General features: G+C 43.0%; 1 protein-coding gene and 1 pseudogene across 1 annotated transcript in view; both read right to left on the bottom strand.

The window, feature by feature from the left end:
• Positions 1-25,031, bottom strand: part of SEMA5A (semaphorin 5A) — a 1,863,338-nt gene that overhangs the window by 1,298,239 nt on the left and 540,068 nt on the right. The gene's annotated exons all lie outside the window — the stretch shown is intronic.
• Positions 13,634-15,823, bottom strand: LOC144826836 (vacuolar protein sorting-associated protein VTA1 homolog pseudogene; annotated as a pseudogene).

The following is a 25,031-nucleotide window of genomic DNA, read 5'->3' as shown; positions in this document are numbered from 1 at the left end:
CGCTCCGCCCCGCCCGGACCCCCTCTTCCGGGCCCCCTACCTACGCTCCTTGCCCAGGGCCACCATGAGCCTAGAGCCGGCCCTGAGCACATGTACAGCACTAAACAAACTGGATTACATGGGCCTCCCTGGCTTCCCTGGACTGGGTGCCCTTTGGTAGGAATCTGACGTGACTATGCTGCTATCCTAATGGACAAACAACTGGAAAGACACACAGAGTGCCTAGGGAGGGAGAAACACCATGCAAGTGGGTACCTGTTGCTTGCAATACCCTCGACTTTTTCTTATCTTACACAGGGGTGGAGGCTTCTGTCTTAAGCCACTCACCTGCAGCACTAGCTTGCATGCTGACTGCCTTCCATATCCCATGACTGGAGCTATAATGGCGTCCATCACTAAATGCAGCGTGGGAAGCAAGCATCTTGAGTCTGCGCAGTACGTCTTCAAACCTTGTGATGATCCACTAGGCAGACTCAATTTCTCTGCTTCCTGCCTGCAGCCTCTACGCCACCCTTTCCTGACTCGTCACAGGGTGGGGTCAGTGATGCACACTGACCCTACCCCATCCTGTTACGAGTTGGGAAAGGGTGGGGTGACATGGTCTCCACTCCCTGATTGATGGGAAGCACGGGTGATACAAGGCTTCAGCCTGAAGCGCCCAGGGCTACCTTTACCCCCACACCATCAGGGGTGGAGATCAGTCCTGAGGCCATGTCTCTACCGTGCTGAAGACCTCACAGGCCTCAGGGCTGTGAGATCGTCAGCCTGATGAAGAGTTTTGGCTTTGCAGGAAGATTTTGAGCATGTGCCAGCCTGCGCCGGGCTAGTTTGATTGGGGAGAGTGCAGCAGCCCCAGGTCAACGACGAGCTGCTTTCAGCCGCGGCCGGCAGTGGGAGTACCTGCCGGGCGGTGACGTGGGGAGGGGGAGGGGCAGGGTGGGGGGGTTGTAATGTATGGATTACGGACTTTAACAGGTAAGTAAACATATTGCAAAAGTTCCACAATAGCAGCTGAAGAGGGATCTTGTATCTATGTTAAAGGTGAACAGGGAGTGCATGGAGTAGGGAAAGAAGAGAGGAGAGGAATATTTGCCTCTTGTTTGCACTGTACATTTAGAGCCTTATCTTTTGTTTTATATCTGTCACTCTAAAATGTTTTATCTTATTAGATTTAGGTTCAGTATTGCACATCTGTCGGTTTCTTATCCTTGTAAAGCATACAGTGATTCTGAGCATGATTTATGTCCTTGTGATTCCAAGTCTCCTCAGAACATTTTGCATTTTCTATTTTTCTGCCAGTTATACTCCAAACCGCAGGGAGATTTTATCATTCCATTATTAAGGGTCTTGAATATTAGGAAATGTCAGCCGGCCCTGTATCACCTTCAGCTCTTGAAAACTGAATAATCTGCCAAATGGTATATAAATTCATTTCTTCAGCAGTCCGATTACGGAATTTAGTAGGGAAATGAACCTTTTTTTACATCGTATGGTGATGAAGTCTGCACAACGCACTTTGATCTTTATTTCGTGTGTTTTTAACATGTTTCATTCATCCAATATGATGTTTATTTTCCACTGGTAATTCTTGGTGGTATTAATTAAATGTACATATTGTATACTGTCTTGATTAATTGGATTTTATTGAGACTTAATGAGCTAACTTGAATTTCGGTGGTAATATACAATGGTCACTTGCCTCCAGTAAAACATATTAATGCTTGTTCGCTGGCATTTTCTCTTTTTTTAATCTTTTCAATTTTATTGTGACTTGTTTAAGGAATATATATATATACAGCATGATTATCTATTTACATGTTCAATGTTCTCTTTTATGGTTATGAGATACAGGACTTAAGAGTATTTGTCTGACTGACACACTGATGTAGAAATCTTGTGTCTGGCGTGTCTCAGACGTGTGTACTACTCATGTAGTTAACTTTTCAGAAAAAAAGCAAGTAGGTCTTGCTCTTTTTCCCCGCCATGCGTGTACTTCGAGAGAGCAAATGATCACAACCTTTCCATAATGGGGACTATGTGAGCCTGTGTGGTATTTTAATCACTAAATTAAGTTTCGGATTTATGCTGGTATGCAAAACGCTATGAATAAACGAATAGCTTTTGAAAATAAGCTTGGCAGTTTGTCTTTCATGTGACCATCTTTCGATAGTGGGTTTGAAATGATTAGGTTTTCTGTTGCAACGAAAATCATTTATTTATCATGCGTTGACCATCCGCTTTACACAAGATGGTTTTACCCATGTGTCCTTTGCAGGTCTGGGTGGATTTGAGTTTTCTGCTTTCCGGTTCACAGTTACCACTCCCTTCTTAAACATGCTTTACTTTCTCAGTGATAGTAAAAAAACAACTTTAGAAATGATACATCGGATGAGATGGATGTAAGTGTATGTTTTAAGGAGTTTGGGATGCTTCGACTTTCTGTAACAGCATTAACTCACACATTTTTGTTAGCTCTGTGTAAGAGGTTCCTTTTTAAGTGTTGCTTGTGTAATATGATTTTTTTTATTAGCACAATATTTCTAAACGTATGTAACGTGTACTCTTATAAAGAATGCCTTTAAAACATTTTTAGTGCGTCGCTTTTGCTGTGTGCTTAATCCTCATGTGTTCACTGAAGCCTAACTTTAATTTCTAGGCTCATGAGGCAGTGGCTACATACAGCGGACAGTGCAACATGGGCTCAGGACAGGTCTGTAGGAAACCCTGTGAGCTGTCATGTCAAACTTCATATTTACCATCTGCCCCGACGAGAGGTAGCCTGAACCACCCACCTTAAATTGATGCCGCAACGTGACCAAAAAATAGTGAATTTATAGAAGTACTGCAACGGTATCCTGCCATTAGGCAAAAATAGATTTCATAGCAGAGGTACAATCCTCACACCTATAAAGAGCTAGGCACCAGGGGCCAGATGTAGGTAATTCTAATTTACCGATTCATAAATACCGAATTTTACCGATTCGCTATATATGAATCGGTAAATTAGAAGGTGGAAGATGTAGGTATTTTTTAATTTGGAATTACCGATTCGGTAACATTCGGTATTTACCGATTCGGTAAATACCGAATCGGTATTGCCTATTGATTCCTATGGGCCTTGAAGCCCATAGGAATCAATGGGCAATACCAATTCGGTATTTACCGAATCGGTAAATACCGAATCCTGCAAGGGTGCAGGGGGTGTCACTTTGACACCCTCTAGCACCCCAAATACAGGCATGTGTGACAGGTGGCACACATACATGCCCTAAGGGCATGTCTGTGAGTCACATGGCACAGGTGTGCATGCACAGATGTGCATGCACACCTGAATTCGGTATTTTACCACCCAATAGGATTGGGTGGTAAAATACCGACTCTTAAGGGCCTGTGGCACTCTTAGGAGTGTCACCTACATGTAGATTTACCGAACCGGTAAAATTACCGATTTGGTATTTTACAGAATAGGTAAATTTACCGATTCGGTACATTTACCGATTCTGTAAAATGATGGCCCCTACATGTCAAACACCAAATACCGGTCGGTAACGGCCAAAATCGGCCGTTACCGACCGGTATTTGCTCTCCTACATCTGGCCCCAAGTGTCCTACGCATGGAGCCTCTTATAACTGGCAAAATAATCAGGCACACTTTCACAGATGACTGGGAAGGTGGGTGCATAGTGTGCTTGTGTACTCCAAGGGGTGCGGGTGGGGGGGCACAACTGACATTTGTATTACACAATGGGCCGCCGAGGCTTGTGCAGTCCCTTGTGAATTGCAGTTTGCGATCTCAAGGCGGTGTAGCCTCATTTTCATGGGATTGTGGCTACATGCAAATGAGGGAATCCTTTGCCTTAGTGTGCCTGCCATATTACAGGTACAGGTATAGTGCAGAAGAAACTGCCAGGCGTACTGACTGTGTGCCGCATAGAGGGGGTGGACTATGTGGTGCAGAGTCAATGCGCTCCCTGAGGGCACCTCTTAAACAGGAGAAAAAGTGAGGTCTCAGGCACCCCTCCCTGGCATCTTCCCGCTGGTGTGTGAAGCCACCCATAGCACCCACTTGCAGAGGGATTTGTTCCTCACTTAGAAACGCAGGCCTGGTTGCCATCTGCACAGTGAAAAGCAAACAGCTGGTGTGTCTTTCACTATTGTGCTATTCCCTGTGCAGGTGCAGGTTTGTACATGCACTGGGAAAAGCAAATTTCCGGTGATATGATGCACTGTCCTGGTCTGAGCCAGGTGCACACTATGCAGCACAGAGTGGAACTGTGCATCGTATTTATACCACATGCCCAGGTGTCCACCAGTAAGTGTGCATAACATGCTTTTCTAGTTTGCAGTGGACAGCCCAACTTGTCTTTTCACCTCACTGCTGCTCTTCATTGATTCTCTCTGATCAGTGTTAAAAAGGCTGAAGTCCAGTGCCCTGATCTCCTTACTCCACTGACACAATCCTAACTTTATATTCAGACATATTCACTCTTTTGTCTGGTACTGGATCCAGAATCAGCTCCTCTTTCTTGAGTTTTATGCATATCTCTCTGTGGCTTTGACAGCAGAGTCTGGCCTGCTCTGCTCTTCTTTCACAAACTCACAGCTGGACCTGGACATACTGCTCCTCCTCTTCACTGTACCACTTCACTGTGGGACTTTCCTGAACACCCACTGGTTGCAGTGAATGTAGACCCCGGCCGCCTTTAAGGGCTCAAAGAAATGACAACTCTAAGTTGCTACCAGTCACGGTCGGCATGGCTAACAGGTGGGGGGGGGGTGTATGGTCGCGGGGGTGATGGGATGGGCAAGAGGTTGTGTAGAGTGGGGGGACGGGCGAGGGAAGGTGGGTCACACGGGGTAGGGGGGGTTTAAATAATAATAAAAAAAAAAAACGTACCTTTTTGGGTACCCCGTCTTCACTGCTCTGTCTGCTCCTGCTTTCCTGCCTCCAGTAGGAACAAGAAGCAGACAGCCTCTCTCCCCTAAGCCAATCACAAGGCTGCAACGGCAGTGTTGTGATTGGTCGGGACAGCGCCCAGCCAGGCACCTATGGGGAGCCCATTTTCCTCATGTAGGCTGCATGCAGCATATATGGAGAAGAGGCAGATTGAGCATGACTGCTTTGCTCGGCCCCAGAGGGGTAACGAAACCGTTAGCACCCTCAGCAGTGGACAAGCCACTTCTCCCCTGCCCTAGAGCAGACCAGCACACCTGCCCACCCCCAACCAAACCCTTCTGCTTCCTCGCAGTGCGAGAAGCAGAAACATAAAATGATAGGTACCATTTTATGTTTCTGCTTCCGCCCTAGTGGAGGAGCCGCCCCTGGTTGCTACTGCACTGAGGAAGTTTATGTATGGTCTCATATATATGTCCTACAAATCAAATGGAAATGGGATTAGTTGGAGATCATGGATCAAGGCTTACCTAATTTATATAAGTCACTAAAAGTGCATTGGCTTTTATGCACAATTTTGATTTATTTTTAGGTCCATCATTGGAGGCGCCCTGAAATGATGGTTGTTGTATTTTTTGATGAGATGTTTCGAGGTGGGATTTTTTGGAGGACAGGTGTCAAAGACTCCCATCACGGCCACTCTGGCTCACGTTTCAAAATCATTAAGTTTGTTGTGTGCATTTGCTCATTTTTCATACATTACGGGAGTTGTTTCTGCATAATCATACCTTCTAACCCTCGCTCCTAATTAACCTTGAAGCTTTAATGAAGATTTGCTTCCTTGCACAACTACCTCCTTTCTATTAGAATAAATGAATGTGACTGGGCAAATATACAGTTCAAGAAAGCATCAACCTGATCGCTCTTAGATAATATGGCGCATCCGGTACCAAGATAGGGGCGTCTGTACCATTTGGTGTTCTTCATGTTTTATTCCTCCTCAGAAAAGTGTCACATGAAGTGGAAGCGCGGGCAGACGCCGTGCAAGCTCTTCGTTTGTGTAAAAATGCCGCTTTGTCATGTATGAATGATCAACTAAAGCCAAATCATGCTAAATGCAGTGGATCTGGCGGAGGGTAAAGAAAAAAAATAGAAAAAGAAAAATTTGCTTTTATCCAGCTTTCAGACAGACATGAGCTTGCAGCATATTGTGTCTCAAAGTTCATACCTAATGTTACTTGACGAGATTCACACATCATTTGCAGTAAAAGTATAGGGTATTGTAAAACCCAAGGGATTAGCCACAGAATTAAAACACCCCCCACTTTAAACCCGATTTCTTATGGCATCAAGCAAGCAAATTAAGTGATTGCAACCCTCAGAAGAGCTGATTTTTCTCTTCCATGCAAGCATCTATCAATTCGTCCTTTCAGCCTAACATTACCCTGCTGAGATCCACTATCTTAGCTTATAAACCTATCCATCTAATAACCATCAAATCCATCCATCCATCAATCCTTTCACTAATACATCCATCCACCCGTGCACTCAATCGATCCATCCATTTCACTCCATCCATCCATCCTCCCTTTCATCCATCCTTTCGCTCATCCATCCGTCCATCCTTCCACCATGCAGCCATCATTCCATTCATCCATCCATTTACCCTTTCTCTCATCTATCCATCCATTATCCATACATCCTTTCACTCACTCACACCTACCCTTTCACGTTAATTCTGAACCTTTGTATGCTGAGTTTCACCCCACTGTAACTGCTAAAGCTGAAAGTGGGGGTGGGATAGGGAGCAGAGGGGATTCACGTCGCCGCTGAAACAATGTCTGAGTCATACAAATATGCAAACGATTTGAAGATTTCGTCTCTCGTTTGTACAGGCTTTTGCACTTTTTTTTTATATTCACAGACATTCCCAGGTCTATATGTAGAAAGCAAGCACCAGTTGCAACTTTCTAGGCATACTACTGTGAAATCCACATGGCAATTTCTTTCAGTGGTTATCTTAGAATGCAGAATAGTACACATAGCACAAATCTACATTGGGGGAGGTTAGTGCCTATGAGCAATTGTACATTTAAAAAAAAAAAACATGTCCCAATAGAACCATTTTACTCATAGGGAAAACCCAGACATCAAAACCCCCTAAAGTATGGTGAGGTTTCTGTTCACATTCTCAAACTGAAAATGGATTTTCTCCAGCCATTTGCAGGGGTGAATCTCCAACTATCACAGAGTAGAAATGGGTCAGCCAGAAGTGAGGTAATGCTCACACACCCAAACAGAGGGCGGGTCATTACGATGGCAGACGGACTTCAGTCCGTCCACCATAGTATCGTATTTGGGACCGCCAGTCTACAAGGTGGCAGTCCCACAGGGCAAATTACAATGCGCCACCACCGTGGGGGTCGAATTGCCCATTGTATTGCAGGCGGGTGCTGCTTCTTTCTGCAGCACCCGCCACAAGACAAAACAGAGGCCTGCCATGGGCCCCCAAATCTGTTTCCGACTGCTTTTTTGTGGCTGGTCGACCGCCGCAGAACTACTGGCAGAAAGTAATATTGTAATCCCTACGACGGTACCTGCCATTCGGGGACTACAGGGAGGTCCGACAGGCCGTCGGATACAGAATACCTGTCAGGACTGTGGCGGTCAGAGTTTATGACCACCACCTGTCCAGAAGCCATTACAATATGGCGGACGGAGATCCCTGTTCCGCTAGTGGTCTCCCTGCCAACGTCGTCAGGCCCATATATCTGAGCGTTCACAAAGTCAGTAGGCCAACCATGCCTCAGAATGCCCCCTTCAAATCCCCTAGCCCGCACTCTGTGTGAGTTACTCCTGCATTTGTACACTGTCATAGTGAAAAAATGATGTATGGGTAAATGGATTCATACCTGCCATGTATTATCTCGTAACTACACAACAGGTTAAATCCAGACATTTTCAAAATCAAATGTATGCTAATGGCCACGAATATTTATACAATACGTGTGGGTTCTCTTATAGCACAAATTGCAACAGTATAAATACACTTTTCACAGGGAATCATGAAACATGTAAACAATTTTGCTGTTCCCCATTAAATATCAGTTTCAACAATATAATGACAGCCCAAAAGAAACACTATGCAGAGGTTACATTGTCAGGGCTAATATGATTTTGCAGCATGGAGGAGAGAATTATGTAGTAATGCTAGCTAAATCAGCCAGCAAAATCAGCAAATTATGCAACACATTCTCTTACATTAATATTTTTATCCATTTGAGCTAGAAACAACCTTTTTTTAAATCAATTCTGCAAATTATGTGGGAAATAAGCTAAATCCATATTTCGGTGTTGAGTGCTGCAGCAGAAGAAGCTCATAAATCCATTGGCCTTTACCATTATACATTTCTTTATCATACATTTATTACTGAAAGGTAAACAAAAAATACACATTATAATTTTCGTCACTGCCCTTTGTTACCTTATAAAAACGATGATGTATATTTTTATAGACCTTTTACTACCACTATCAAAGCCTGCAGAATTCGGATAATAATATATGTCCATGAATCCATGTTAAATACAGTATACCCCACTGTTGGCAGGTCCAAACAATAGAGCAAGGGGTCACAAATTAGATACACAATCTGGTTCATGATTTGTTATTTCGTATAAATTAATTATTGGCATCGATGTTTTACGTCCACCTTGGAACTTGCACATGAAAATGTTCGATTATACGTGTCTGCCACTGAGTGTGATAGATCTGAATACAAAACACAATTCAAAAATAATAGCGTGCCATTTTTCCTGCTCTTGAAAGTATTAAGGATTTGCATTTTTGCCGAGTCCAATACATGCCAATACCTAACAATTGCAATAAATGTGCTATATCCAAAAGTTCATTTATTTATGTTTGCTCTAATATCACTATGAAGCAAGATTTCATTCCTGGAACTCATTTAATTCACACTAGCGCTAGCACTAGGGATTTCAAAATATGCTAAATGTTTCTGAAATGTACAGAGTCAACACTTCTTAAACATTATCTATGTCTGAGATATCTCATGGGTTCTTGGGATTAATAACTGTCTTTTTGTCATTAAGCAGTCTTGGCTTGTTTTCTACAGCAGGAAGAGAAGTATTATTCTAGAACATTTTATTTGGCTTTTAATAGATTTTTACCTTCAGACAGCGGTAAGGAATGTTGCCTGTTTAATCTGATCATATTAAAATAGCTGAAACATATATACTGACATAGTTTATCCAGAAGCCAGGTTTTTAATCAAGGAGAAATGTTTATGCATTTTATACTAATAGATATTATGCGCTCTAAGCCATTACATAGACTATCTCATCTCTTACTAGTTTCTGATATCTGTAAAATGCACATCCGGGATCAACCCAATTGTCAGCAATAGTTACTGCATACAAAGTATGTTTTATGTTGAGATGTTTATCAATTCTTTCATTTCTAAATATTTATCATCTACAGCAAATCAGCAGCAGATGGCATCCAAAATATTTGGTGGGGCAACCACTGACCAGCAGTGACTGGTCAGCGCCAAAGCTGTCCGTCATGGCTCGCTATATACAGACTTTATAACTAACCACGACTGATAACTCTGGCATTGAGGTTGCAGGCAGTGTGAGCCTTGCAGTGAATCAGTGGGTTAAGAATAATAAAATAAAAATGTGCTCACCTACCATGTGTGCTGGCCCGCCTCCCGTCCTCCTGCTCCAGTCCCTCGGCACTGGTCTGGTCTGCAGGCTGCAGCAGTTCTCCACACCAATCAGAACGCTGCTCTTATGCTGCTGATAATGTTAACAGCATGAGAGCAGCACCAGGATTAGCTGGAGCGGGCTGTTCCGCCGCTCCCACTGGCGTTGGGGGCCTGTGCCTGCTCATCACCTAGCTGTCTTAGGCAGCTGGGTGGAGCGGTTTACACTGCACATGTCAGGCTGGCTATCACAAGACAGCCGGCCAAAGTGACACGTGCACTGTAAACTGGTGGAGTGAGCGCCACTCCCCTGAAGCCAGCCAGCTGCAGTGGCCCCGCCTCCAAACACAGCTCAGGATGGGGAAAGGGAAAAATAAAATGGTAATAGATTAATTTAAGTACCTGTGTATAATTCACCTTATGAGGCACTGGCATTGGGAGGTGGGGGGGGGGCGGGCGACAGTACTCTATGGAGGAGGCGCCACTGCTGCAAACACATTTACCAATTTGACAATGTGTGCAAAATATTTATTCTTCACGTTAAAAGGGATAGTCGTAGGTTTATGGACCTGAAACATAAGTAGCAATCTGAAGCCTTAAAGGCATTCAACTAAATATTGAGGCAAATTGAGCAGTCTCTTTTTCTATTTAGAATCCTCCATCTTTTAAGCTGAGCAAATGGGGCAATTCAAATTATTTCCACACTCCTACTTAGATGAAGCACATTCATTTTCGAAATACGCTGTCTGTCATCAGTTTCTATCAAATTTAATATTTCCATTAGTGGCCTAAGTCACAGTTGTTTGGCACGCACACAATCAACACTTTAAGGACACTAAATCCAGAACTTAGATTGATGGAATTTTACATTCATAAATTGCACATTCCAGGGAAGCTGAAAGCTCACCTGTACATCCTGTAGGCCACCCTTACTCTCAGGATGAATTTTGGTTTGAGGTGCACATGGGACTCCACGAATTTAGATGCCAACAGGAGTAAAGCCATTGGGTAAATATTTGGACATGGCCAGGTGTTTTTAACAAGGACACTGTCAAGGCATTGGGTAGGCGCGATGTTGATTGCAGGGATTTACGGTGGTAAGAACTTATCAGGGGAATCAAGCATTGTCCCATTAGTTACATTCACCATCACTCTCAGATCACAAAACAAGACAACCCTCAAAACACAAACTCAAGTCAAGTAGGAAGGACTGTAAACACCCAACACAGAGGCAAGAGGAAGAGAACCTCAGTGTTATGAACAAAGCAGCTGGAGCTCTGTCTCACCCTCCCATTCTTGATCCGGTAGGCCCGTGTCTACCCACGAGAAACTCTTTCGGGATTTCGGCAGCCATCATTGGTGGAGCTCAGAGATGAAAGCCCACCCAAGGGAACTACCTTTACCTTCACTAATGATGCTTGAGGTAGCAGGAGCGTGTTCCAGCTGCTCCTGAGCTTGGCGGCATTTAAGAGGCCACTGACAAACATCACAGCTTTTTGATGTGATATACTGTGCAGTCTTCTACGTACAATAATCAAATTATTCTACACACAACTTCTATATCTCTATAACACATTCTCCCATTTATGTACATTTACATATTCTCAATTTCATGAGCATAATTGACGACAAAGCTATTGCCAAATGCACAAAAGGCCGCTGTAAGACAAAGATGGTGGGGCAACAATTTATATTTGCACTACAACAGTCAACTGATTAGGAGGCGGTTCCTGTGTGACAACCTGCTAAATAGTCTGCATCCAAACTGGAAAATATAGTATTTTTATTGCAATGTGGGGTGGGCTGATTTTCACTGAAAAGAAGCAAGAGCTTTGGTGTGTGCCTTTGCATTACTTCTGCAAAGCTGTCACATTTCATCTTAAAATAATACCTAAACAAAAATGCTTTTTTGTCATCAATGTAGCATTTTCTATGTAATGTACATTATTTGAATTATCATTTTTTTTATTAATTCTTGGACTGTTCCAAGAGTATCAGAAATACTTTCCATATTATAAAACAGGTTTCTGTTCCATATCAATTACTTCTTTTATTTGGCAACCACACAAATTAGGAAGGGAAAAAGTCAAAATTGTTCTCTTTAGCTTGACAGACTACTACTTGAAGATTGTTAAAATAAACCAAGAACGGAGGTAAATCTGTTACCACCAGCTCTGTGTTACAAACCGTACCTCGTCGCAAAGTCCACCTAACTCTGCAGGTTGCCGGAAATTCATGAGCCCTTCAGTTTATGAGGTCATCAGAAGGCGCCGCTCCCGCTCTCGAAGAGACATCTCATTAGTGCTCTGAAGGTTAGACGCGCCCGCCTTTGCCTCGCAGGCGCGACATTCACAGCTCCTCATTAAACACATCCTTAACATCATAAAAGGAGTCTGCTGCAGGCAGAACACTTTCATCAAATGCACTCTTTAGAGCCGCTGTCAATCAGACATTTGTAGTCATAATGTTTACTCACTGGATACGGGTTAGTGTGATACAGAGCGCAAGGGCTTCCTTTGCTCTAGGTATCATTGGGGAAATATCACATATGTCAAGTAAAACATATGAGAGAAATGTAATACATGTACTGCATTTTGACTAAGTAGCAACTACATATTTCAGGCATGCTCACTGTGTACACATTTGGAACGAGAATACTAAGTAAAGTATGTTTTATAATGAAAATAGTTCTCCTAGTGGACAAGAAGTTTAACAAAAAAACTTTTAAAGTCACTAAAACCTTAAGAGGGATTCACTGAGGCTGATAATATCACATCATTGGGCAAGACCAAGGTAGTGTTGTTAATTATGATTATTAATATTATTATTATAAGTAGTAGTAATAATAGTACTTGGGTTTGAAGTTTGTTTAGCAACTTCATTTGCCTACTCCAGAGCATGCTACCGGCAGGAGTGCACAGAGCCAGAAACTCTGTGTGATGAGGGAAAATAGGCTCAGTATTGATTGGTGCTGCGCAATGAGAATCCAAGATGGAGGAAGACTCATTCAGGACAAGCGAGGCCTCCAAACACAGCTTTTATCTTAGAAATTGATGGTGGGATAAACGGGGTTGCTCTTTCTTTAGCGTCGAACGCGCATTCATCTGATATGGGTTTCACTCCCTCCCCGTGGTGAGTACCTCGAGCACCTTCTGTAGATTCTGCAGTCTGGTGTTGGCACCATTGTACAGCAGTGCACCTCCAGCCTGCTTGCAATATTTCTGAGCTTGGGTGAAGTCTTCTGGCATCAAATGGACATCTCCGTTGGAACTAGAATTGCAGAGTGAAGAATCAACAGCTGAGAAAAACTGTGAAATGTCTCCTCAATATAATACTATGCAGCACAAACGAACTCCTGGGTCTGTAATAGAAGCAGAGACAGAAGGAAGAAGAGAAGGAAAAAGAAAAAGAAAGACCTCCCTCAGAGAAAGTGTTCCTTTTAAAGGATGATTTCCCTCACCCATTGTAGGTGGCATGCTTCATCACTGGGAACCTCCTCACACCGTAATGCCTAGTCACGGTGCGGGCTACAACCCCCACACTGAGAGGAAGGAGCTCTGCAGATGTTTTTAGGGAGGTTTAATAAATATCATATAATGAGCGCAGGGTGGTGAGGTCAGCAGAGCATAAACAAAGAAAAAAATGTGAAGATAAAACTGACTACAGGGTACATAAAGATCTTTATTATTGCGTCCCTGGGTCAAGATTAAAAAGACAGGACGCTGAAGGAAAAAATAAACCTGCTTACTCATGTCACTAGGGGAGGTCAACAAGTTTCTACCTATAACCCTCGAAAGATGTGTTGTGGCATTCATCAGGACCCATAGTGATATTACGGCTGCTATAGTCGTGCTAAAAAACAAGGTTTAGAAAAATGTGCAGTATAAACAAAACCATCCACTGGTCCTTTCAGAGTCCAAACGGTGGCAGTCACCTGTAAAGAAACATGTGTAAATCTTCAAAACATAACGGCTAGGTCAATCTTACAAGCTCTAGTGTAAAAAAGTCACCAGTCTCAGTCACCAGGTGAGATCTGCATTCAGGTGTAATTGTTTCATGGAATTTTACCAGGTATATATGTGGCGACGATGGGTGAGATACAGGAGGAGGCTGACAAGCCGAGCTACTTTACTCACTTTCATCCTCATAGCCTTCCATTCCTACAGATCCGTCCTAAGGAGTTTCTCCATTCTTAAGTCAATTTTAAATATATGCTGCTTTCCAACTGCCATACTTTCTGTAATGAAGATTTTCTGTAGTGAGAGTTCCAAAAACGGATCGACTGTCAAACAACAGGCTTCTTGTGTAGAGCGGCTTTACCGTAGTCTGGTGAAATCCCGCTAGGTCTTCATTGTCGGCATTTAAGAACAATTTCAATGCCTACTTTCCACATGGGCACTCCCAATACCTTTATTGGGGTTGGTGTCACTGCCCCAATCTGTATTTTCAAAGATTCCAATGTATCCATGAGCTTTGATAACAATTTGAGTCACTCTGCCGTTTTGCTGTCAGTCTCCATCCCAGTTTACATGGTATATAGACAATAAGGTTTGGTTGCCACCAGGCCAGGCTTAACACGTTCCTGCGTGGTGTGCACTTGATGTTGTATAGTTTTGAACTACAGAGGTACAGGATGCTGGCACTGCCATCCTGCTGATCCACTTAGCATTATTATTACTAACATTATTATTATTATTGGTAAAAGTAGTCCTGCTATTTGCAGTAGTAGCAGTTGTAGAAGGTATAGTAGTGGAAACAGCAGTATTATTGTGCTGCATCTACTTGGACACTTGCTTTTGCACAATTCTTGAGGTGGGCTTGACATCAGAGACCTCTTGACTGGGACTGCTCTCCAAAATCAGTGACACACAGGTCTGTGACCATACAAGCAATTACTAGGGGGCATAATCACTTCAAGTGAACCAAAGAGTGAGAAAGGCCATACAATCCAATGTAGTGTGCATTCAGGTCCTTACTACGAGCAGGGGTGTGCAGAATTCACATAATTTTTTATTTGTACAATTACACAAAATTTCTAAAACATTATAGAAAATTATATGAAATGTGAATCCATCATTTAGAGATGTATTTTAGTATGAAATATGTCCTTACGCCAATTTGTGATGCTAGGATGCATTTTGTGCAAAAAAAAAAGAGTTCAAAAATCCCAATTGCCCTTAATAAAAGCCACTTGCGTTATGGCTGTTTTCCTGGTTCCCACACCCCCATGCAATAATTTTCAGGGCTGGACTGGATGTCGCGGGCGTCGTCCATTTTTCTGGGAGGCTCGAAGAGTAGAGGCCGATTCTCGAGTGGTGGGGGACAGTTTTGTTACTGGGGGCCTGTTTTGCAGCAGTGCTGCAATATCGCCCCCAAGTAACAAAAGTTGCAGTGCTTCACACTTGCACAGCCCAGCCCCACCCTGCCCTGCCCGAGGACTGGTCAGACAAAATTGTCAGGGCTGCTTTCGGTTCCCAGAACCGACCATGATCATTTTTTCATGCGTGGCGACGAAACCATGTAAAGGCAAATATCCGTTTTTTCACAAAACAAACATAACGCGAATTTTTCAAAATTGCTTCAATTTAATTTGCATAATTTGTAGTAGAGGTGGCAGGGAGAGGCATTGCCTAACCCCAGCCTGCCCTCTCCAGCACTATAGACAATCCTACCCAGAGAGTGCACCTCCCACCCATCTCAAAATGCCATCCCAGATCCTGTTAATCCTCGCTGACATTCATCTACCTCCTCCCCAGGTATTCACCACTGCTCAGAGCAGGTGGTAATTCTGGCCCAAGAATCTCTACACAGAGTTAATGGGGACCTTTAAATAAAGGTCTTAAAGGGGATACGCTTGTTTTATAGTGTGGTCATTGTTTCAATGTAAAAGGCTTCCACTGCAAACATTATCCACTCTAAAGTGTATAAACAAAGACTAACTATTTAAATCAAATGTTATAGCTTGGTTACCCGGAAATATTTTCTCCTTTTCTGATCAGCACCAAAGTTAAAGCTACAACAGGTACTGAAGGTGCCCTATTTGCATTCTTTGTTCCCTTTGTGTATCTAAGTTAGTATACACAATTTAACGGAGACAGGACATATTTTGACCCAATCTTTAAAACAAAATTGTGTTTGCTTGATTCTCAATCTTGTCATGTGCACCTGTCCAATGCTTACCTTGGAATGGAGACCTTCTACCCATTCTGAGTCTACGAGGAAATGCCATGATACATAAGGGCCTTAGTTCCTGATAAACCACCACATGCAGTGCTGCAGCGAGGTAAGTCCAGTCTCCTCTTACCTTTGTCTGTGAAATGTATTTAATTACTTCCTATGTGATCTAAATGGAACCTTCCACAGTTACACTTGTATAAAGCATTTAGTAACATCCTAGAGACATACTGTTGCTGTATAGCTTGTTGCTGGAAATAAGGGACCGAACGAGGGAAGACAGCATACGTGACTCAGGACCAGGGAGAACGTATAGACCAACGGCACCACGAACAACTTACACGCTGTACCGCTCCAGTCAATCAGCCAGATCTGTGCGAGTGCACCGCTGCCGGTGTCTGCATAGAGCGGTTCTTCATCTTACCCGCCACCGAACGGACGAATTGTATTCCGTCAAGTCTGGCCGTCCCCCTGCTTGTCCACACGTCATACCTAACCCTCTGAGTAGGTGGGGCTTTTTGGAGTTAAGTCGCTGCCGGGGTCTGCATAGAGCGGTCTTTCATCTTACCCGCCACCAAACGGACGAATTGCATTCCGTCAAGTCTGGCTGTCCCCCTGCTTGTCTATACGTTATACCAAACCCTCTGAGTAGGTGGGGCTTTTTGAAGTTAAGTCGGGTCGGCAATACGAGCGCTCTACAGCGTCCCCAGCCTCCTGATATATCATAGAGTGGAAAGAGCATATTTTACATATTATCATATGAACACATGCCACCAGTCACGAGTCACCATATTCGAGATATTAAGTGCCTTGATATCCCTGTGATTGGAGAACTTCGCTGTGTAATTCGCCCTTAGAAAATTAAAATCTAATATATATCAACGCCATTTTGTGACATATTATAAGAATATCGATGGTACAGTCCTGAAGAAGACACAACTTACGTGTCGAAACGCGTCGACAGGAAACCATCAGTTTTTAGAATGTTTATTGAAATTTTAACCTTAACAAATCATGTATAGTTACAATGAAGTTTGCACTGACTCTGAACATTGTAATGCATTTTTATCATATGAACTACTTATGAATATTTGAAAGAAATTAAAACCAATTTTATTGGAGAAAGCAGTTTGTCGAATGTTGTTGTAGATAATTCTATCTACATGTGTACTTGCTAGTTACGTTTGTGCATGCCTGGGAATTTTTGCTTACATATATTCTCTACCCTGACCCAGGATTGCTATACGCACCAGGGGGCTCCTGTTACTTTACATAATAATTTTTAATAAATACATTCCTGTAAAAAAGTTGGAAGTTAGATTCATCTTTACTATAAAGGCAAAATATACCGGTTGCATTGTACATATTTGTAGTGCTGCAGTTGTACGCATGTAGCGATGACGGTATGGGACACCCTTGTGCTGTAGCTGGATGTCACCAATAGACGCTTACTCACATGCTGAGAAAATCTAAAAGTAGAAGATCATTTTACAAAAATATGCAGTTATGCTTTTTTATACGTTTTTATATGGAGCACATTCCACCGTTGGCACTGCCTGCCAGCACTATTGAGATCTCTACCTTCTCACCCCAGTTGCATCTTTATTTATTGAGTGCCTTCTAACAAGCAATTTTAAGTCGACTCTCCTCCAGACACTCGGGAGAAGTAGGAGGTGCATTTGAAGTTCATCGAAGGAGCGCCACTCCCTCGGTCAGGGCGCCTCAGTGCACTACACTGCCCAGGACATGCGGCTTTCTGGTTCAAAGCATGGCATCTTTGAAGAAACTCCTAAGGGGACTGTTCGTTATCTTCTCTACCTGGTGCGGTTGAGATATAGAAGAATTTATACGGGAAGCGCTAAGAAACAACTGAAGGAGAAGCAATGCTGTGCTGAGCAAGGAGAGCTATGCGTGTGATAGGGCGTGGACAGATCATAAGTCCAATAAAGTAGAAGGAGCTCGTAGGGTAGGATGCTATCTGGGTCAGGGACATGACAAGAAGGGGAGATGACTTCCTCAGATGTCAATAGGTCTGGCTTTAATGTGTACACTATCGACAGCAGAAGACACAACTCTTACCGTGCCCTTCCACTGGCACACCATTTACCCTGCACATCACTCACTCTGCATTCAAACAGGCACACCCCATACCAGCCAAAGGGCACCCCTCTGACTCTGGTCCCAAATGGGTACACTTCTACTGCTGCACTCACAGGTGCACACCACTCGTGCTGCACTCACATGGGCACACTGCTTCCCCTGCGCTAACACTGGCACACCACTTATCATGCACTTATCTGGGTGCACTACTTGTCAAGCACCCACAAAGGCAGATCGCTCCCCAAGGACTAACATGAGCAATCCACATCCCTTACAGTCTCATGAGCAACCCAGTCTCTATGCACTCACGCACACACACCACTCCCTGTGTGCTCACATGGGCACACCACTTCTCCTGCTCTCATTAGGTCCCACTGCCCCCCCTGCTCTTGCCTGGGCAGACCATTCCCTTGCACTCACACCAGCACACCACTCCCATTGCATTCACATGGGCACACCACTCACATAACTCTGCTCAGCGTACACTCACATGGGCACTCCATTCGCTTTGCACTAACACAGGCACACCATTCATCTTAAACGAATACAGGCACACCGCTCACCCAGCACTCACAGAGGCACACTGTTCCCCATGTACTCACACGGGAATCCCACTTCCATTGCACTCAGAGGCACACTCCTTTCACTGCAATGACAGGCACATTGGTTCCCCTGCACTCACACAGGTGCACTACTGTCCCTGCTCTCACACAAGCACACTGCTAAGAACTACCTCCTTTTAAAAAGCAGATTTTAGGCTGGAGTTGATGGAAAGAGAGTGGAGCCAGACAGTAGATGGGGACATTGAGGAAAATGAGGCGCGTGATCAAGTTATAGAAAGGAGTTAGTGACTTCCCCCAACCTTTGGTGGCCTAGATAGTAAAAGGTGGGTAAGAAAGGAGAAAAAGTGAAGTGGTAGTAAGAAGAATGCAGAAATGTGGTAGAGCTGGATTAGGGCCAGATGTACTAAGGCAGTTTCTAGTGCAAACCCTGCGTTTCAGTAAATCGCAGGGTTCTGACTAGAAAATGTGGTTTTCAAATGTACTAAACACCACTTAACAATTCGGTAATATATTACCAAATTGCTAAAGGCATTTTGGAAATCATAGGAAACCGCTATTTGGAAAGGGTGTGTTTAGGGCATCCCTTTCAAATACCAATTCCTTATAGTATGTATTTGTGTTTTGAGACCGAAAGGCAGTTGCAAAACATTAGTTTTTTACCAACACCTCAAAGGAGGTGGTAACTCATTCTTAAACAAGAAGGGGTAACCAGGGGACCCTTACCTTTTGTGAATGGTCCAAATTCATTTTTGTTTTTAAATAGTTTTACAAATTTTTCTCTTTTTGTAAATGTATCCAGTTTCCTTTTAAGGAACACGGTCTATTTTAAAAAAATGTATTGCTTTATATCAAACCAATCATAGCTATGGCAGTCTGCTGACCCCAGAAGGTCACCTTCCCTGTGAGAGCAGCAAATCGTAGTGGGTCACAATTGGATTCGCCAAAGGTCGGTGTGCAAATTGTGACTTCAATTCACCTACATCTGCCCTCAAAGCCCAGGACACAAGACAGATGCTGATAGCAGAACATCAAACGTGGCTGTGTGATACAGGACTACAGGAGGGTGGGCTGAACAAGTAGTGCTAAGGAGGGAAGATCCACAGAAGAAGAAACAAGGGACTTTAGAAGCATGGGAATTCACTTGTCATTGCCTCTCATGGAGGAAGATTTCAAATGGGAAGAGGGCCAAAGCAAAAACACTAACACTTTGGCATAAAGAAAATCTGGTTTCTTCTGTCTTTATCCAAACTTCTGCCCACTAGCCTCAATTTCAAGTCATACATTTCTATTGAACAACATATTCCTCCAACTTAGGCCTGTAAACTGTAGTGCGACCCTTTCATTTTAAATACACCGGGGTCCTAATGTAAAAATATTTATTGGTGAACTACTGTCCTGTGACCTTCCCCTTCAATCACTCCAATTGAAGCAGAAACAATGATTCCCATCATGCACATAACTCCTCAGCTCTTCGAGTTACATTTAATAAGACCCAACATTGATATTTAGATACACCAGGTAGGTGATAAAGGGGGAGGGGTAGCAGGTTAAATACGGGTATTTCTACTTGACAAGCAAAACGTGATTTATGGTAAGAAGTGGAGTTTGGGAGACCATCATAAACAGGGATAGCGTCAGACCAAGGAATAATAGGCATCAGCAGCGGTAGACTGACCCTTCTTCAATGCATTTTGTCCAAGAACAAAAAACTTGTGGATAGACGCAAGTCAATGCATTACTGGCCTCTTCGATGGTCTACTAGGAAGGTGGACCTATGCCTCATATTTCTCTAGGGCTGTAGGTGCCCACTCACCCTGGAACCACAAGTCACTTGAGCAATAACTGATGCCTGCTTGGCTCTAGAGCAAGAATATAGCACCAGCCACCATCCCACTCCAGTTTTGAATCTCCTACTTCCCTGCACCACAATCTCTTACTTCAGTCACCACTCCCTCCTGTGTTTAATTTGGACAAAGCATCTCAGTGTTTTTGTACTACTTGATATAGCTGCTCTCATATGTAAAAGATAAAGTTTCAAGTAAGCAGCGCACTTTTCATCCAATTCATTACTGGCTTGGCCTATAGTCGCTAGATGGAAAGGCCAACTGCGGCTGGATAAGAGAGCTAACTCTTTGCACTTCCCTGACGGGATTGTCGAAGTCACCACTGAAGGGCTGAAGGGCCCTGAAAGGATAGTACCTTTAACGTATGTGTTGAAATAATATGATACTCAAGTATACAATAAGTGATGGATTGAATGCTTGAATTAATTTCAGCCACTGTTAATTACTCGAGCCGCATCCCAGTCCATTGTTGTTTTGCCCGCCATGCCACCTCAGTTTGGACCCTGCTATATGCAAATCAGTCTTGACCCGGCTCCAGTGGGAGCAGTCCAGCCCGAACTGCCAAGCCAGGTCCCCCCCGGAAGCAAAACACGAGCAACTGTGAACCGGTTTCGTCCTTGTTCTGGGTGCATTTGCTGAGTTAGCCAGGTTCCAGCGACATAGTATGCACAGGACCTACATCTGGGTATACCCATCCCACTTAGAGCAACATACATACGTATATAAAAAGTGATGGACGGAATGCTTGAATTAATCTCAGCCACTGGTAACTGCTCTGACTACATTCCAGTCCAATGTTATTTTGCACACTGTGCCACCTACGTTTGGACCCAGCTATATGTAAATCAGTCTAGAGCTTTCTCTAATGGGAACGGCTCAGCCCGAATTGCCAAGCGAAGTCTTCCCTGAACCGTACCACAAGCAAACCAGGACCGGTTTTGCCCTAGTAATGGGCAATTAGAAAGGAAGAAAATAGCTGTGATGCAACAAATGCTGGCCACAACAGAGTTTTTTTTCTTACGGTGGGTGGAGTGGGGAGCAACACAGACATGAGATTACTTGCACGTAATTCTATTGTGTTTTTAATCCTGTGAGTGTTTTTGATAAGGGAAGTTAGCAAGCACTGGCCAATTCCGAGGCAGCAAAAAAGAGTGACAATGAAGCCCAAAAAAGCAATGGGCGGGCTCCAAGCCCCCTTGCTGTACACAATATCTCTTGGAAGCGAGAGCGCATGCACTACCATGAACTGTCACAGGCAAGACCTAAAGAGCAATGTCTTTAACGCCAAGCATCTTTCTTCACATGTGTGGGGCTCATTGTAATTTTTTTTAAATGCAAATATTATGTTTTCATATCAATTGTGAACAGGAAAAATCATCATCAGAAGGTCTACCCAAAACAGAAGAAAACGTCCAAAGCTGTTATGCCCTGTGCTGATCTACCCACCTGTAATGGGTTTCCCTTGGTGGAGACAGCTGAGGTTTCACTGTTGGAACCCAGGGGTGCCCTACTCTAAATTAAGCAGGGAAATCCTGTATGATGAAGAAAAGGACAGCCGATTTATGGTAGTTTGCCTTTTCCTTTAAACACTTGGGGGTTCAATACAATGCAGGTCGGACTGACCATCTGACTGCTGCGGACGCGATCTGTTTCAGACCACTGAGCCCATAAAAGTTCCTCCAGCTGTATTACGATGTAACCGCTGCTACCTCGGCAGTCTCATATACTACCTACACATGTCCCCGAATATATCACTGCATGTGAGTACAAAATCATAGAAAACATGTGAATAGTGCACATATGTATGACATATGTGCGGATATGCCTTGTGCTGCATGTACCCATTGCTGGAGTGTGGCATAAAGTGCACAGTCCAGTCAATGGCGATACCTACAGCAGAAGGACTTACCTGGATTCGGGCTCCACAGGGTCATAGACATCGGTTGCTCAGGTTTAGGGGGACCTGAAGAAAGGGATCCACAGCAGAGACTGCTGGGGAGAAGCGGAACTGAGTGAGTATGCTCCCCAAAACTTTCAGTTCCAACGACTCAAGGCAGTCGGTTAGACCACCACGGTCGGGTCGTCTGCAACCCATATCGTAATCTGGATGGTGGGCGGAGATCCCTGCACTGCCCTATGGCTGCTGTTTTTTCTCTGACCGCCATCTCAGCAGTCAGAGAAAGGATGCCGGAGTGAGCTGTCTGTCAGTGGCCAATCAGAGTGCACAAGGCATGCATTGTAATCCGACCCAACCGCCTCCAAAAACACCGCAGAAGCCACTCTTACCGGAGTCATAATGACCCCCTAAATGAAGCCCTTGCTCTTTTTCTGACACAATTAAAGTTTCTTCTAGCTAATTTTTCTACTAGCTAATGCTCTAACCACACACAGTCAATTTGAAACACACCATTTGGTCTTCTTTTTGCATACCAATGTAATTCGCATATTTGTTACTATCTGCTTCCTCGGTTTCCTTTCTACTTTCATCTCCATTTTTTTGCCTGTTGTTTAGAAGTATTAGTGATATGTTTTTTGACCTAATTATTTTTTGAAGGGTCAGACGGTCTGGTTTTCCAAACTGCCTGGTCGAGACTCACCCACCTTACGCCCCAAATGGTTTCAAATCATTCTCTTTATTTGTTCTCAAATACAGAATTCAATTCAAATCCGTAGTTGGTTCTTACATTATTTTATGTTTTTTAACTACTCTATGAACCTGTTCCTGGTATCACTTTCTCATCGAGCTAAATCAGTGAGGTATCTAATTGTTGTATTTGCTCCAACTTTATTTGTATTTCATTTTACATCCTTTTGCTTTTGTGCGTTTTATGCATTCTCGGACTGCGCATAAATGCCTAAGGGAAAGATATAAAAAGTGAAAGAACAGAGCAGGAAATGTGGCAGAAAGTCCTCTGGTTAAGCCATAAATTGCAGCATTATGAAAACGTTAAACCAGTCACTTAGGTCACCGAACAATTTAAGCATCTATAACAAAAACAGAGCAGACGGCTCTGTCCTTCGACTTCACAACAATATTTCACTACTGATGGATATTTTTTTTCACTTGTGCTTCTCTACCCTGTAGCAGACATACATCATTAATTATATTTTATAGTCGCTAAGGAGTGCACATAAATTCAGCTGAATTAAGAAAGGAAAATACTCTCTCTTGTAACTTTTATCATTAAGAGTAAATTAAGACTCCTGTCAAGTGAAAAATTAATAAATGAAGCATTAAAATCTGCTCTCTCCATAACCAAGATTAATAAATAGAGTGGACCCTGTTGTCAAAACCGTGCCTTGTATAGGTGTGTTATACTTCTTGAAATTGATCAAAATATGGCACCTAAGTCAGGGTGAGGCATAACTACTCAGAGAAAAAACTTTGTGAATTGGGCTCTTTCATCGAATAATGGGAACATTGTTTTGAGTGACATCAGTAACAGCAAATTGATTAGATGGTGCAATATGACATGGTGTCTAAGGTGTGCTTAAAGCAATCTGTGATCGTTAATTTAACACCCTGGTTCACAGACTGGGGAATCGGATTTTTACAATTATGTCTCATGACAACTGAAAATCAGTCAGCATTGCAGATTTGTCAAAGCCATACATTTTAGGTTAAGGGCCGCACAAAGGGAGTTTCATAATCAGCCACTCTTCAGTACTTGAACAATCACAAACTCTTAAGTTTGAAGCTATGCACATACCTCGTTAAGATAGTTTGTTACCCTAGAAACACTTTAACATGTATGCTTAGAAAGGCGGAAGTAATTATCTTTTGAGGGAGGCACAGAGAAGGGAACTCCATAATATTTCAAGAAGGTGAAAGTGAAGTGGTTTCTCCAAAGAGAGTAATATGTTCTGTATGTTGAAACATAAGTTTCATGTACAAATGCACTATTCAGCATGATTTTCCAATACAGCGTTTCCACCAACTGTAATACCCTCATGAGCAATTTCGTAAATTGCGAGATTCCTGAAAATCCATTACTAAGGTAGAATTCCAGAAGTACTTCTAAAATTCTTAATGAATGCCATAAAATTCAAAACACTACTCCAAAAATAAGAGTAAAGCTATGAAAGAAAATGTATCACTTTTATAATCGTGCATTTGAGAACTGGGCCTCAGCTTTTTGTTACTAAGCAAGCCTGGGTGAGAAAAGATTTCTTTAAAACAAAAAAGCATGCTGTGTTGTATATTGGTTTATTTTAAAATAGTGAACAGACATACCTAATTTAGAATTGATGGTATATGTCCTAACATCATATAAAGAGTCCTCAAAATGCCCACGGGGATAAGAATACTAGAAACCATCTAGAACAACTACTCTGAAGCTCAGCGTTACATATAGTTATGTAATGGAATACTTTCAGAATCCATAAAATAGCTAAGCATTTGAACTGGATGTTTGTAGCTTTTTCTTTTGCTTTCATTAACTTTTACCACCTATATTACCTCCTCTTGCCTCAAAATAAAGTGTTATTTTTTGTCTTCCATCATCCCCTCTATCCAAAAGTACTTTTTGTCAAACCCAACCACAAACAATTTCTGTGATAGACACTGCAGCACCCAAGCCTCAACATCTTAAAGCTCTGAGTGAAAAAAGCGAATAGTTTTTTCCACTAAGATCTTAAATAACGTGATCAAAGATGTTCTGCTCATCGGTTTTATCCCTCGTTATTCCTCCTTAGGTCATTTGCTTTCAGGCTGATCTGAAAGTCTACTTCA

The sequence above is a fragment of the Lissotriton helveticus genome, chromosome 4_1 (assembly GCF_964261635.1).
Source record: "Lissotriton helveticus chromosome 4_1, aLisHel1.1, whole genome shotgun sequence".
NCBI lineage: Eukaryota > Metazoa > Chordata > Amphibia > Caudata > Salamandridae > Lissotriton > Lissotriton helveticus.
This window is presented reverse-complemented; position numbering and strand designations above follow the sequence as displayed.